At 32.0% G+C, this 13689-nt stretch overlaps 1 protein-coding gene and 1 long non-coding RNA gene across 2 annotated transcripts in view; one reads left to right on the forward strand and one right to left on the reverse strand.

Moving 5' to 3' along the window:
- LOC111510909 (glucose dehydrogenase [FAD, quinone]) overlaps window positions 1-10967 on the reverse strand; it is a 46667-nt gene extending 35700 nt beyond the window's left edge. The window contains exon 1 of the mRNA XM_074174204.1: window positions 10709-10967. The gene's annotated coding sequence lies outside the window, so the exon portion shown is untranslated. The remainder of the gene's footprint in view (window positions 1-10708) is intronic.
- The window catches only part of LOC141481868 (uncharacterized), a 146485-nt gene that overhangs the window by 91930 nt on the left and 40866 nt on the right, over window positions 1-13689 (forward strand). The window lies entirely within an intron of this gene.

Consider the following 13689-nt stretch of genomic DNA (forward strand, 5'->3'; position numbering starts at 1 on the left):
ACTGCTACTGAATACAAACCATTATTCTCACCTCTACGATACGATATCGATATCAGTTGAATATAATATTGAAATTCTTGAGAATGTGACTAACTTGAGGGTGAATTGCTTTATATTGCACAATTTCATCAAGTAGCTTATGCTTGTTGATGCCATAGTAACAAATGTTGTTGAATTGTATCTACTTGTCAGTTCGATTCAGTGATTCTTTGCAAAACAGTAACTGTGTTCTTTGTGCGAAAACTCCAGTATGCCTTTCGCGTTTAGTCCAAGTGATTGCATTGATATGTTATTAATTTTTGGGGAATGTCAGAAAAACTGCCGTCAAGCACAACGTCTATACCAAGAACGTTTTCCAGACAGACCCATTCCGTCACGAATGACTTTTTCGAGAGTTGTAGAAAAATTGCGAACTGGGTCATTTCCTTCTACTATAAAGCATCGTCATCATACGAGATCTGTTAGAACTGAAGATTTAGAGATCAATGTGTTGGCTTATATTATTATTCATCCACATGTTTCTATCCGTACTCTTGCAGAAAAAGTCGGTTTGAGTAAATCTAATGTACAGAGAATTCTGAAAGAAAATAAATACCACCCATTCAAAATTCAGTTGGTACAAGGTTTGAAACCCACGGACTTCGAACGACGACTTGAATTCATTGCTTGTATTCAGGTAATATTACATGAAAGTCCTAACATATTCAGTCAAATTTTGTGGAGCGATGAATCACGATTCCACAATAATGGAGTTGTGAATCGACATAACAGTCACTATTGGTCTCAAGAAAATCCCCAATGGGTCCGCGAAAGTAATTTTCAAACTACTTGGGGTATTAATGTATGGTGTGGATTGTTCAATGGCCGCATCATAGGACCTTACTTTTTCAATGAAAATCCCAATGGATTGCGATATTTACATTTTCTAGAAAATGATTTGATCCAGTTGATGGAAGATATTCCCATAGCAGAACGACAAGGAATTTGGTGGCAACAAGATGGTGCTCCTCCTCACAATTCACAAGTTGTTACTGAATATCTGGATAGAACGTACCCAAATAGATGGATTGGTAATAAGGGTCCAATTCGGTGGCCGGCTCGTTCCCCAGATTTATCACCGCTTGATTTTTTCCTATGGGGTTATTTAAAAGATATTGTTTTCACTACTCCCCCTTTGAATGTGGATGATCTGAAAATGAAAATTCGACTAGCGTGCAGTGATATTACGCCTGATATTATAAGAGCGACTTGTACGAGAGAAGTGATTCGACGTTTCGAAGCCTGTATAATATCTAATGGGCATCACTCTGAACAATTTTCATGACTTATTTCTAAGTACCTACCATTCTTATGAAATGATTTTTCAAGTTATATTATTTACATTGTTATTAATTAAAGATTTGTTTTCGAATACACCTCTTTCAATTTCGCAATTGTTTCATATTCAAAATGATTCCTGACTGAATTCCACAACTCAAAATTGAAACCATTACTTCGAACACCCAAAATTTTGACTAATTTTCATGTGATCTGATGCAGAGAGAATAATTGTATGAGATATTTTTAAAAATAATAGTCGTTCTCAAGATTTTACATTTTAAGCAATAACTCAACAACGCCGTAACCGAATTTCAAAAACCAAACATGAAATGATATCAGAATTTAACGTAGCATCTGAATATGTAATGATATACAGGGCGTTCTATTTTAAAAAATGGAATTTTGGTCTGTAGCACCTACACCAAACATCCTGTATATTTAAAAATTATATCAAAATATAGCTCTCATGAACTCCTAAAACTTTTGTATGAAACATTTTTGTGTATCTACTTCAACAAACCAGATATTGCCTGTCACATAAAATGTGGGACATCCGGTATATTTTATAAAACTGTCGGAAGGTTCATACTCCAATCTGTTCCACGAATTTTTTTGGAGCATGTGGATAGATGAGTTGATTAATATATCGATGCTTTGATTTCGGTAAATATCTTTTTCTGTTTTCTGTTCTGTTTCATGAATCCCTTCATTCATCTCCTGTATTTTTGGATTTCTATCATTTCTCCTTCCTGTCTTGGAAGTTTTTAGTTCAATAATTTCAGGGAATCGAAGATGCCCGCCATTGCCGAGTCAAAAATATTTCATAGACGAGAATAATGACTTCGATTTAGGATTTTCAGTTTGTTCAAGAGTGTAGATGATTTTCAATTGATCGAAAAGTGTATATTATTTTCAATTGTTTGAAAAGTGTAGATGATTTTCAATTGTATGAAAATTGTTGATGACTTTCAATCGTTTGCAAAGTGTAGATGATTTTCAATTGTTTGAAAAGTGTAGATGATTTTCAATTGTTTGAAAAGTGAAGATGATTTTCAATTATATGACAATTTTTGATGACTTTCAATCGTTTGCAAAGTGTAGATGAATTTCAATTGGCTGAAAAGTGTAGATGATTTTCAATCATCAATTGATGATTTTCAGTCTTTTGCAAAGTGTAGATGATTTTCAATTGTTTGAAAATTGTAGATGATTTTCAATTTTTTGAAAAGTGTAGATGATTTTCAATTATATGACAATTGTTGATGACTTTCAATCGTTTGCAAAGTGTAGATGATTTTCATTTGTCTGAAAAGTGTAGATGATTTTCAATTGTTTGAAAAGTATTGATGATTATCAGTCTTTTGCAAAGAGTAGATGATTTTCAATTGTTTGAAAATTGTAGATGATTCTCAATTGTTTGAAAAGTGTAGATGATTTTCAAATGTTTGAAAATTGTAGATTACTTTCAATTGTTTGAAAATTGTGGATGATTTTCAATTGTTTGAAAAATGAAGATGATTTTCAATTGTTTGAAAATTGTAGATGATTTTCAATCGTTTGAAAATTGTAGATGATTTTCAATTGTTTGCAAAGTGTAGATGATTTTCAATTGTCTGAAAAGTGTAGGTGATTTTCAATTATTTGAAAAGTGTAGGTGACTTTCAATTGTTTGAAAAGTATTGATGATTTTCAGTCTTTTGCAAAGTGTAGATGATTTTCAATTGTTTGAAAATTGTAGATGATTTTCAATTGTTTGAAAAGTGTAGATGATTTTCAATTGTTTGAAAATTGTAGATTATTATCAATTGTTTGCAAAGTGTAGATGATTTTCAATTATTTGAAAAGTGTAGATGATTTTCAATTATATGACAATTGTTGATGACTTTCAACCGTTTGCAAAGTGTAGATGATTTTCAATTGTCTGAAAAGTGTAGATGATTTTCAATTGTTTGAAAAGTGTAGATGATTTTCAATTGTTTGAAAATTGTAGATGATTTTCAATTTTTTGAAAAGTGTAGAAGATTTTCAATTGTTTGAAAATTGTAGATTATTCTCAATTGTTTGAAAGGTGTAGATGATTTTCAATTATTTGAAAATTGTAGATGATTTTCAATTGTTTGAAAAGTGTAGATGATTTTCAATTGTTTGAAAAGTGTAGATGATTTTCAATTATTTGAAAAGTGTAGATGATTCTCAATCATATGACAATTGTTGATGATTTTCAATCGTTTGCAAAGTGTTAATGATTTTCAATTGTCTGAAAAGTGTAGATGATTTTCAATTGTTTGAAAAGTATTGATGATTATCAGTCTTTTGCAAAGAGTAGATGATTTTCAATTGTTTGAAAATTGTAGATGATTCTCAATTGTTTGAAAATTGTAGATGATTTTCAATTGTTTGCAAAGTGTAGATGATTTTCAATTGTCTGAAAAGTGTAGGTGATTTTCAATTATTTGAAAAGTGTAGGTGACTTTCAATTGTTTGAAAAGTATTGATGATTTTCAGTCTTTTGCAAAGTGTAGATGATTTTCAATTGTTTGAAAATTGTAGATGATTTTCAATTGTTTGAAAAGTGTAGATGATTTTCAATTGTTTGAAAATTGTAGATTATTATCAATTGTTTGCAAAGTGTAGATGATTTTCAATTATTTGAAAAGTGTAGATGATTTTCAATTATATGACAATTGTTGATGACTTTCAACCGTTTGCAAAGTGTAGATGATTTTCAATTGTCTGAAAAGTGTAGATGATTTTCAATTGTTTGAAAAGTGTAGATGATTTTCAATTGTTTGAAAATTGTAGATGATTTTCAATTTTTTGAAAAGTGTAGAAGATTTTCAATTGTTTGAAAATTGTAGATTATTCTCAATTGTTTGAAAGGTGTAGATGATTTTCAATTATTTGAAAATTGTAGATGATTTTCAATTGTTTGAAAAGTGTAGATGATTTTCAATTGTTTGAAAAGTGTAGATGATTTTCAATTATTTGAAAAGTGTAGATGATTCTCAATCATATGACAATTGTTGATGATTTTCAATCGTTTGCAAAGTGTTAATGATTTTCAATTGTCTGAAAAGTGTAGATGATTTTCAATTGTTTGAAAAGTATTGATGATTTTCAGTCTTTTGCAAACTGTAGATGACTTTCAATCATTTGAAAAGTGTAGATGATTTTTAATATAGAAACGTAATGCGTTTCTATAATTATGAGTGTTGTATAATGTTATCCAGATCACTAAAGTTTTAGTTTTATACGAATTCACAGTATTCCAAAATTTCAGTTTTCACCGTTAGCTTCTTGATAATATAATTCATATACTTATAGTTATATAATAGAAACGTAATATCAATTTTTTATTAAATAACTCCAACTTCTTCATCGAGCTCATCACTAATTATAATAAAATACTCATATGATTATAATTGTTATCATCATTATGATGCTTGCATTTCTGGTTTGTAGTAAGTAAAAAATAATGTACTTTCCAAAAGCTTACACACCACCCAAGTTCTTTTTTGATAAGACTCAAGGTGAGACCAATTAAAACTTCCTAAAATTTCCTAGTTATACAACAGTCACGTATCTAGGACATAACAAGGATGTTTATGTTCACGTTGTACAAGATTATGAATATGTAGTTATTCCCGCGGTACAGCGATTCATTATTTACTATATTGACGAAAATTTGCTAATATGAGACTTGAATTAGATTGAAGAAATTTGAATACTATTCTAATAGTGAAAGGATTCTGATAGAATATGTTTAGAAATTGTTATGTACTCGTATAGTTGAATTGACGTAGGTGAAAATTAGTGGCATTACACTTGTTCATTGTGCCCTAGGGCATACGGAATTTCGTTTCATAGATTCAACAACCGGTTTTAATAAAATGAACAATATAAAATATTGTATTTGAATGAATATTCATGAATGAGATACAACTTACAGTTACATCTAGAAGTTATTCTATTGGAGGAAAACTGCATTACCCTTTTCTCACAACTGTTTCGGGTTATTGAGGTAACCTTAATGGATTGCATTTTTAAAATATATAAGTAATTACTTTTCGTAATAATTTCAGTGAATTTGCAATCGACCTTGTAATTCATGTCGGCTGTGATTTCTCAAAAGTGGGGATTTCTTTCACATGCTAAAGTAATTCGTGAAATCTTGCAAATAATTCTTCGTATTGGGAATATGTGCATGAGAAATCGCAGAATCAGGTCACAAAAAACTAGTTTCACAGAGATTGTGAATCGACAATTTTTATGGAACATGCAGTTGATGATGATTCCAGTAGAATATGGTCTTGGGAATTCTCATTCCTCATTTTAATAAAATTATAGGACGTTTATTCGTGATAAAATAAAATCGAAACAATAATATAAGAGTTGGGTATAAACATGAATGAACATAATAATACCCACAGAAGTATCATAAATACTAGTTTGTATGTTTACTAATAAAAAACATTGGAATAGATTCACTCTATCAAATTCAGTGTTGTTTAAAAAAAAACAACGGTTACTTCCTCTCTAACTCTGCAACAAATGAATGCGATAGGCTGTGTGAATTCTCCTCACAAGATGAAATGATAATAAAACTAGATTTAAGAAAGGAATAACCTTTATAATATATCCGATAATACAGTAGTGTTCTAAGATCATTGCGAATCTGACGTTTTCTCCTGATTTGATTTCTTCTCTTGAATGTAGAAATCCTGTGAATGATATCTGCTTTCAATTCCATAACGTATGTTTGGAATTCAAACTGAGTAGAGACAAGTGTTTTCTATATGATTCAGGGTTCATATAAAAATATTTGATAATAATAATATTTATTTGTAGTTCGTTATTACATATAAATACAATAATTATTCAATCTATTAAAATAATGAAAAAAAACTACAAATGTGGCTAGAAACAATATGTACCGGAAGGGTACTGTTGATCTTAGTTCTAGCCTTGAAGAAAAGAAAACTGAACTAGAGAAAAGACAAAGTAAAAAGGAGAGAAAAAAAGGAAGGAGAGAGAGGGAAGAGAGCGAGAAAACATCTTGAATGTTATTAGTGAAAATTTTTCAGAACTATAAAATCTATGAAATCAATGACTTTCTAATTGAGCAGCGATGAGATATTTTTTGTAACAGCACTTAAATAAGGAAACTTTACTAACTTTATATTTTTGTGGCATATTATTATACAAACTATATATAACTGGAGGATCGTCGATATAGAGTGGTTCGATGGGGCGGAGGAGAAAGTAACCCTTCAAACATCAAATTTAAAGTATGTACATCATTACAAAATCTTATTTTTTTTTTTTACTTATAAAATATCCGCATCAACCATCAAGGTTATTAGCGGTTGACATAGTATTTTACAAAAGTTGTTTACAATTTATGTAATATCTTTATGTCGGTTAAGGATGAGATGAGTGGTTGTGTATAACAGCTTTCCCCTAAGATGTCTTGAAGATTTTCCGCTAAGTTATGCTCCAGCCTTTCCGCACAGTACATCTTATTTTGTTATACAAATATGAATAAATAAGTTGACAATATATATATATATATATATATATATATATATATATATATATATATATATATATATATATATATATATATATATATATATATCAATATGGGAATGATCAAAGAGTACTTATCTATTTATTTTATATACACACATCGGAAAAGTCTAGGGATATTTTTAAAAATGGCAATATTTTTTTTTAGATCGCTTTAGGGAAAAAAAAAGTTGACGGGTGATTATTAAACGAATGTAACTTACAACAAAATTTATTAAATGGTCAAAAATACTGAGTGCGCATATAAGCAAAAGCAAAAGTAAAACAAAAAAATATGGCTCTTCTTTGGCACCCCGAAAAAAAATCATAATACAAAAAAAATTGGAATCAGTACAAAGTATGGCTTCCACGGTAGTTTATTACGGCCCTACATCTATCGTGCATCGACAAAATGAGATTGTCAATGTCTTGTTGAGGTACATTTGCCCATTCAGCGATTAAAAGCTCTCTCAATTGAAACGTTGTGTGAATGTTCCCCTTATGTGGAGTAATTCTTCGTTGAAGCATGTCCCACACATGCTCGATGGGATTCAGGTCCGGTGATTGTGCTGGCCATGGCAATACATCAACTCCTTCGTTGGTGAGCCAGTCAGTCACTAGACGCGCGACATGTGGACGAGCATTATAGTGCATTAGGTGGAAGTTTTCACCAACAGCACCAGCAAACGAACGGACGATAGGTAGGAGAATGGTGTCGAGGTACTGTCGAGCTATGAGGGAGCGATTTGGAAAAACGAGATCGGTTCTGCCGCCGATCATGATTCCGCCCCATAGCATTACTGTACCACCTCTGTATGTGTGGACTTCCTGGAAGTGTCCCAAACGTTCATTATTTCCAGGTCGTCTCCACAGTCTTACTCGACGAGAATCTGGATGAAATCCAAATCTGGATTCGTCTGTAAACAAAACAGTGGCCCAATCATTTGCATCCCAGTTTTGATGTTCTTGACACCACTCTAATCTTCTACCGCGATTGCCTCTCGACAAAGGTGGACATCTAAGTGGCCTTCTGTTGTGGAGATCTGCTTCATGCAGTCGATTTCTGACAGTATCACGACCAATGGTTACCTGGTGCGTCTGCTGCAACACGTTAAACAACTCAGGTGCTGTGATTGTCGGTTGTCTTCTTGCGGTTAAGACCAAAAATCGGTCTTGAACTGCAGTTGTAGCGCATCCTCGCCATGGATGTTGTTCGACTGGACTGCCAGTTTCACGGAAACGCCGCCACAATCGACTCATAACACTTTGGGAGACCCCCAAACGAAGAGCTACATCATTTTGTCGCATGCCACCTTGAAGAAGCCCTACAGCTCTATTCATCTCAGCCAATGGTAAGTGATGGCGTTCCATGTTAAAGTACAATATTTCCAGTTCAATTGCTGAGCAAGAACTGCATAGAATGTACAAACTCGACACTTTTAGATTATTCATTTTAGCCGAAAACCTACAGTTTGTATAAAACTTGATAAAAGATTAGTTACCGTTTTTGCAGGCTTTGTTCAACCCATAGAAATCTACAGGGTGGTCGAGTGTACCAATTTAATCGAAATTAAACGACCTCATGCATTTATTTTTATGATATTTAGTATGTTATAAAAATATCCCTAGACTTTTCCGATGTATATATATATATATATATATATATATATATATATATATATATATATATATATATATAAGACATGATTTTGAAGTCTTTCGATACTAAAAATGTCTTTTCTATCCAGGCATAACCCATATACAACATCGCAATATGCAAAATGACTCAACACAAGCGCATTTGTTAATTTTATTTTTATACTTATTGATAATAAATGACGATGAGGATGAAGCATTTTCAAACTCATGTAACGTCTTTGAATACATTTTGTGACATGTTTTGTAAACTTTAAATTCACGTCCATTTCGTCCAAATATATATATTTCCACCAAGCTACGATTAGTACAAAAACAAGCAGATTATTTTTGTTTGAATTGATTTTGAGGTTATGAGCTTCAGATGCTGATATAAGACGAGCTAGATCTTCATTCAATTTTCGATTAGCAACGTCATTAGGGTTAAATGATAGATATACTTGTGTGTCATCCGCATACATATGTGAATTACAATTTCTTAAAACAGAAACTAGATCACAAGTGTATACGCAAAATAATAAGGGTACAAGTATAGATCCCTGAGGCACTCTGAATTTAAAAAAAATTCTGCTTGATTTTCTTTTAGAAGTTTCTACAAACTGTGAACGATCTTCAAAATAAATTTTAATTAAATTCATAGCAGATTCAGAAAACACGATGAAGTTCAAAATTGCAAATAAAATTGGATAACTAATGGTATCAAAAGCCTTGGAGAAGTTTATAAGTATTTAAGTAGTCGTGTTACCTTTGTCAGCAGCTTCAAGAGATCAGTTGTAGAGCTGTGTTCTTTACGAAATCCTGTCTGGTTGATTGGTAAAATATTAAAGGAATTTAAATAGCATTTGATTTGGAAACTCATTATTTTTTCCAATACTTTTGAAAAAGTAGGTAGCAGGCTTATGGGACGCAGATCGTTAAGAGTATTTGGATTAGATATTTTAGGAAGAGCCAGTATTTTAGAAATCTTCCACATTTCAGGAAATATATTATTTTGCAAACATAAATTTTTTATGCCTATTATAGGACAGCAAAGAAGTAGCATGTCTATATCAATTTCATCTGAACCTATGGCTCTTGTTTTTATTTCTAAAATACATTTGTAAACAATATTTTCTGTTACCGGCTCAAAGGGAATTTTGTCAGTTGACATATTAATTTTTGAATTACTGTTATAATAATTCAATAACTCAGTACTAGGTACAAAATGTTGGTCAGAATTACTCAAAAAACATTTATTGATTTCAATACGATCATCTTTTTGGCAAGTAATTTTTTACGAGAATATATATTAAGATCTTTAAGTTTATTCCATAATAATTTACTATTATGGTTACCACTTACAACCTGATTAAGATATGCTTTTTTCTCATTTCTTATCATGATATTTGTTTGGTTCCTTAGTAATTTATAATAGTTCCAATCAGTAACGTTTTTAGTTTTTTTGAATTTTCTAAGAGCTTTCTTTATCCCTTAGTTTCACATTATCAGAGAGCCATCCATGGTTGTTGAACCTTCCTTACTTTTACTTTTTTTCCTGGTGCAACAATATCAAATATGAGTAGCTTCAAATCAGTAACATATTTAACCTTGTCATTAACATCCTGAATGAATAAAATGTCATGAAAGGGTGATAGCAACAGCAGCTGCAGCAAATGATCTCTGTCGACTCGCTCAACATTTTTATGTATAAAAAAATGTGTCTCATTTCTATAATTTTCATGTTTCGAAATAATTTTTCTTTCATGTAATTCAATGTTTACATGAAAGTAGTTGTTTCAGGAAGGCTTTTTTTTCCAATTTTTGTTACTTCTTTGCATGATTTACACATCTATGTATAAAGTTATTTTTTGTAAAATTGATTACTTTCTGCCTTTTTTAGATTTCTCATATTTTTCTGTATTAAGATGTTGGAGTGGAAAGCCCGTGGAATACATCTATTCTCAGTCACACCCGACATGACCCTCATCATCTTTATTACATCAATAAATTCCAGTTTGGTGATGATTATATTAAAAACAATTTTTGATTTTTGACAGACATTTTTGTCAAGAAACGAAGGCTACTTCAGAAAAATCACTGTACAAGCAGGAAATGCAGGACAAAGGCCCTGATTGATTAAATATATATGTAAATTTCAAATAACTTTAATTTTTCAATACTGTACCTCATTCAGAAAGTTAAAATCCTCCACAAACATCATTTCACGAAATTTTCATCATCACTTCACTTATTCTTGAATAGTAATTATACGAGAAACGAATAAAGGCTCGTTAACTCTTACGCGACTGACTCTTTGCTTTCCGCCGATTGTTCGTCAGACTGAACGCGAGAGAAATTTCTCGATAGCTTCGTCAGGTGAGTGCACTTCTGCAGGTCTCAATCGCTTACAAGCGATATAGAATCACAGGTCGTCTTCGAATGGATCGGCGATTCAACTGCCTTCCCGATCGGTTAAAACGAAAGCACAATAGAGGTTGTGTGTTGTGGTACGGTGTTTCGATTTCATGATTTTAGTTGTTTGTTTTTAGAGGAGGTCGATATTGCACGCACGTCGAAGGAGCAGAATGATATTGAAATTCTTCGATTCGAAGATGAGTCGTAGTACGGGGTATAAAGTATAAATTTGACTGAGCCCTTTCAAGTCAGTTCTTTTATTCATGGATTTTAATTTTTCATTTATGTGTATCATTTCTAGAAAAGAACGTTTGTAGGAATTTTGTTCGATTCCTAAAATACTAGCATTAGTATAGTCCATTTGGTGGTCTAATGAATTTACATGTTCTGATAATGCACATGATTATCATGTGTATTATTGAACATGATAATCATGTGCATTATTGAACATGATAATCATGTGGAAAATAATTTCATGAAAATCAAAACATTAATAGATAATAAGATCAATATGGGAATGTTCGAAAAGTACTTATATATATATATATATATATATATATATATATATATATATATATATATATATATATATATATATATATATCAAAAATGTAACAAATAGTGGACATAACACTCCAAAAAGGGGGGCAAACCGCGGACACGTGTTTCTGGCTATTGGCCTCATCAGCGCGGTGCAGTCAAGTGTTAAGATGGGCAACACTTGTTTGCCGAAAGCAGGATACAGCACATACGCACGGAGTCAACAACAGGAGCCAACCGCACATTTGTGGTTCCAGTTAGAAGACCTAGAATTCCCAGGCTACATCTAACATGACCACGTAGGCAGCTATAGCTACCTGCGTGACATCCGGGTCCAGGATATAAATACAGAGAGAGATTTTATCGAGTGTGTATGATACAAATAAAAAATGTAACAAATAGTGGACATAACACTCCAAAAAGGGGGACAAACCGCGGACACGTGTTTCTGTTTATATGTATACAATAATCGATCGCTTCAAAACACTTCTTATAAAATTTTGGAAAATTATTTTTACGCCTGATGCTATGTTTCAATTTTCCCCAAATCAACTCGATGGAATGGAACACATAAAAATAGGCGGGAAGTCCCAATATGGTGTGTCCATACTTTTCAGCAATACTCTCAAGGGCATACACTTTTTCAAATGTTTTTGTCTGTAAAATTTTAAGTAGTTGGTTTTTGGTATAGGATTCTTCAAAATACAAATTGTTATGCATTAAAAAACTTTGTTTATCATCTTTCCTCGAATTTTTATCCAGTACTTTGATGAGCTGTCGCGAATGATGGAAAGCTTTGTCAAGAACTATTACACTATTCGCATCCAAATTTGGTATCAATGTGTTTTCAAACCATTCTTCGAAAATATTAGCTTCCATGTTCTTATGATTGTCAACATTGCAGTCCTCAATATTTTTCCACATAATTTCAAAGAATTCGGAACCCATCCTTTACTTCCTGCACAATTCACAATGATTAGTCGCGATCCAATGTTTGCAGGCATGTTAGGCGTACACATTCTCGAACCATGAGTCCACCCTTTCTTAACTGTATCGTGAGTGTCATACCAAGATTCGTCCAAATAGAAAATTTGCCATTGTTCTTGTCTATTCTATATTTAGTTATTTGTTCCAAGTATTTGTTACGCAATTCCACCATTCTTCTGCTTTCCATAACTGCTTGACGTTTGTTTATTATTTTAAATCTAAATCCTAGTTTCTTTATCCAATTCTGAAGAGTTTTGTCATTGCAGCTCACGTTATGGCCGGAAGTATTCAATTTCTTCCTTATGATTTCAGTTGTAGGAATCTCATTGCTTTTGTAACAATAGTAAAGTGTTTTTTTTTCAATGATTTCATTAGATGAACATCTAAAGGTTTTGGTAATCCTGTATCATATCGGGTCTTGCGTTCATAAGGTTTGTTTTTGACTATTTTACGTACAGTTGAGAAAGGAATTTAGGTCAAATCTGATGTTGCCTGTAATAGTTTCTTTCCCTGGAGACCAAACTTGAGATTTAGATTCTTATTCATTGGTATCTCTTTTTCGCATTGTTCACCATCGCTATTGAAATCACTACACCGGAAAAAGTCTGCATTGCTATCACACTCGTTATTATTATTAGTACTTGTCCAAGGACGACACATTTTAAACATGTGATAAGCATTTTAACTGCACCAATATTAAATTTCAACACTCAAATCACCTTTTTTTTCGAATTCAGTTCCAAAAACCATATCGTATATTCTTTATGAAAACAGTCATTTTGAGTATCACTGGAGTTTTTTTCCAACACTAAATCATTATTTTAAAACCTCGACACCTGTTTCGATTAACAAGTGATCATCTTCAAGAGGAAGATTGAAGTTGTGGTAGAACCGTTTAGATGAAATATCATTTAAATATATCAGGTGCATCACAATATAAATATATCAGTATTCTCAATCGGATAATTAATGAAGGAGAATACGTTTCTCGAAGAAAATTTTGAATTGACTCTCTGTTTGCCAATTAGCAGTAATTTCGAACTAATGAATCGTGTTACTCTAGCGATTCGTTTCACAAACTACGGGTTTTTTTATTGGAATTTGATTAGTCAAGTCTCTAAGGTACTATTTTCAGTTTTCCCTCATGAAATTTTATTTTCTATGCTAACATGGTTAACAAAATGCGAGTCTAGAGACAGTACTTTATTCTGGTGTGGGAAAAGT

This window comes from Leptinotarsa decemlineata, unplaced genomic scaffold (genome assembly GCF_025532065.1).
Source record: "Leptinotarsa decemlineata unplaced genomic scaffold, Ldec_3_MD MMD2_tig00000505_RagTag_RagTag, whole genome shotgun sequence".
NCBI lineage: Eukaryota > Metazoa > Arthropoda > Insecta > Coleoptera > Chrysomelidae > Leptinotarsa > Leptinotarsa decemlineata.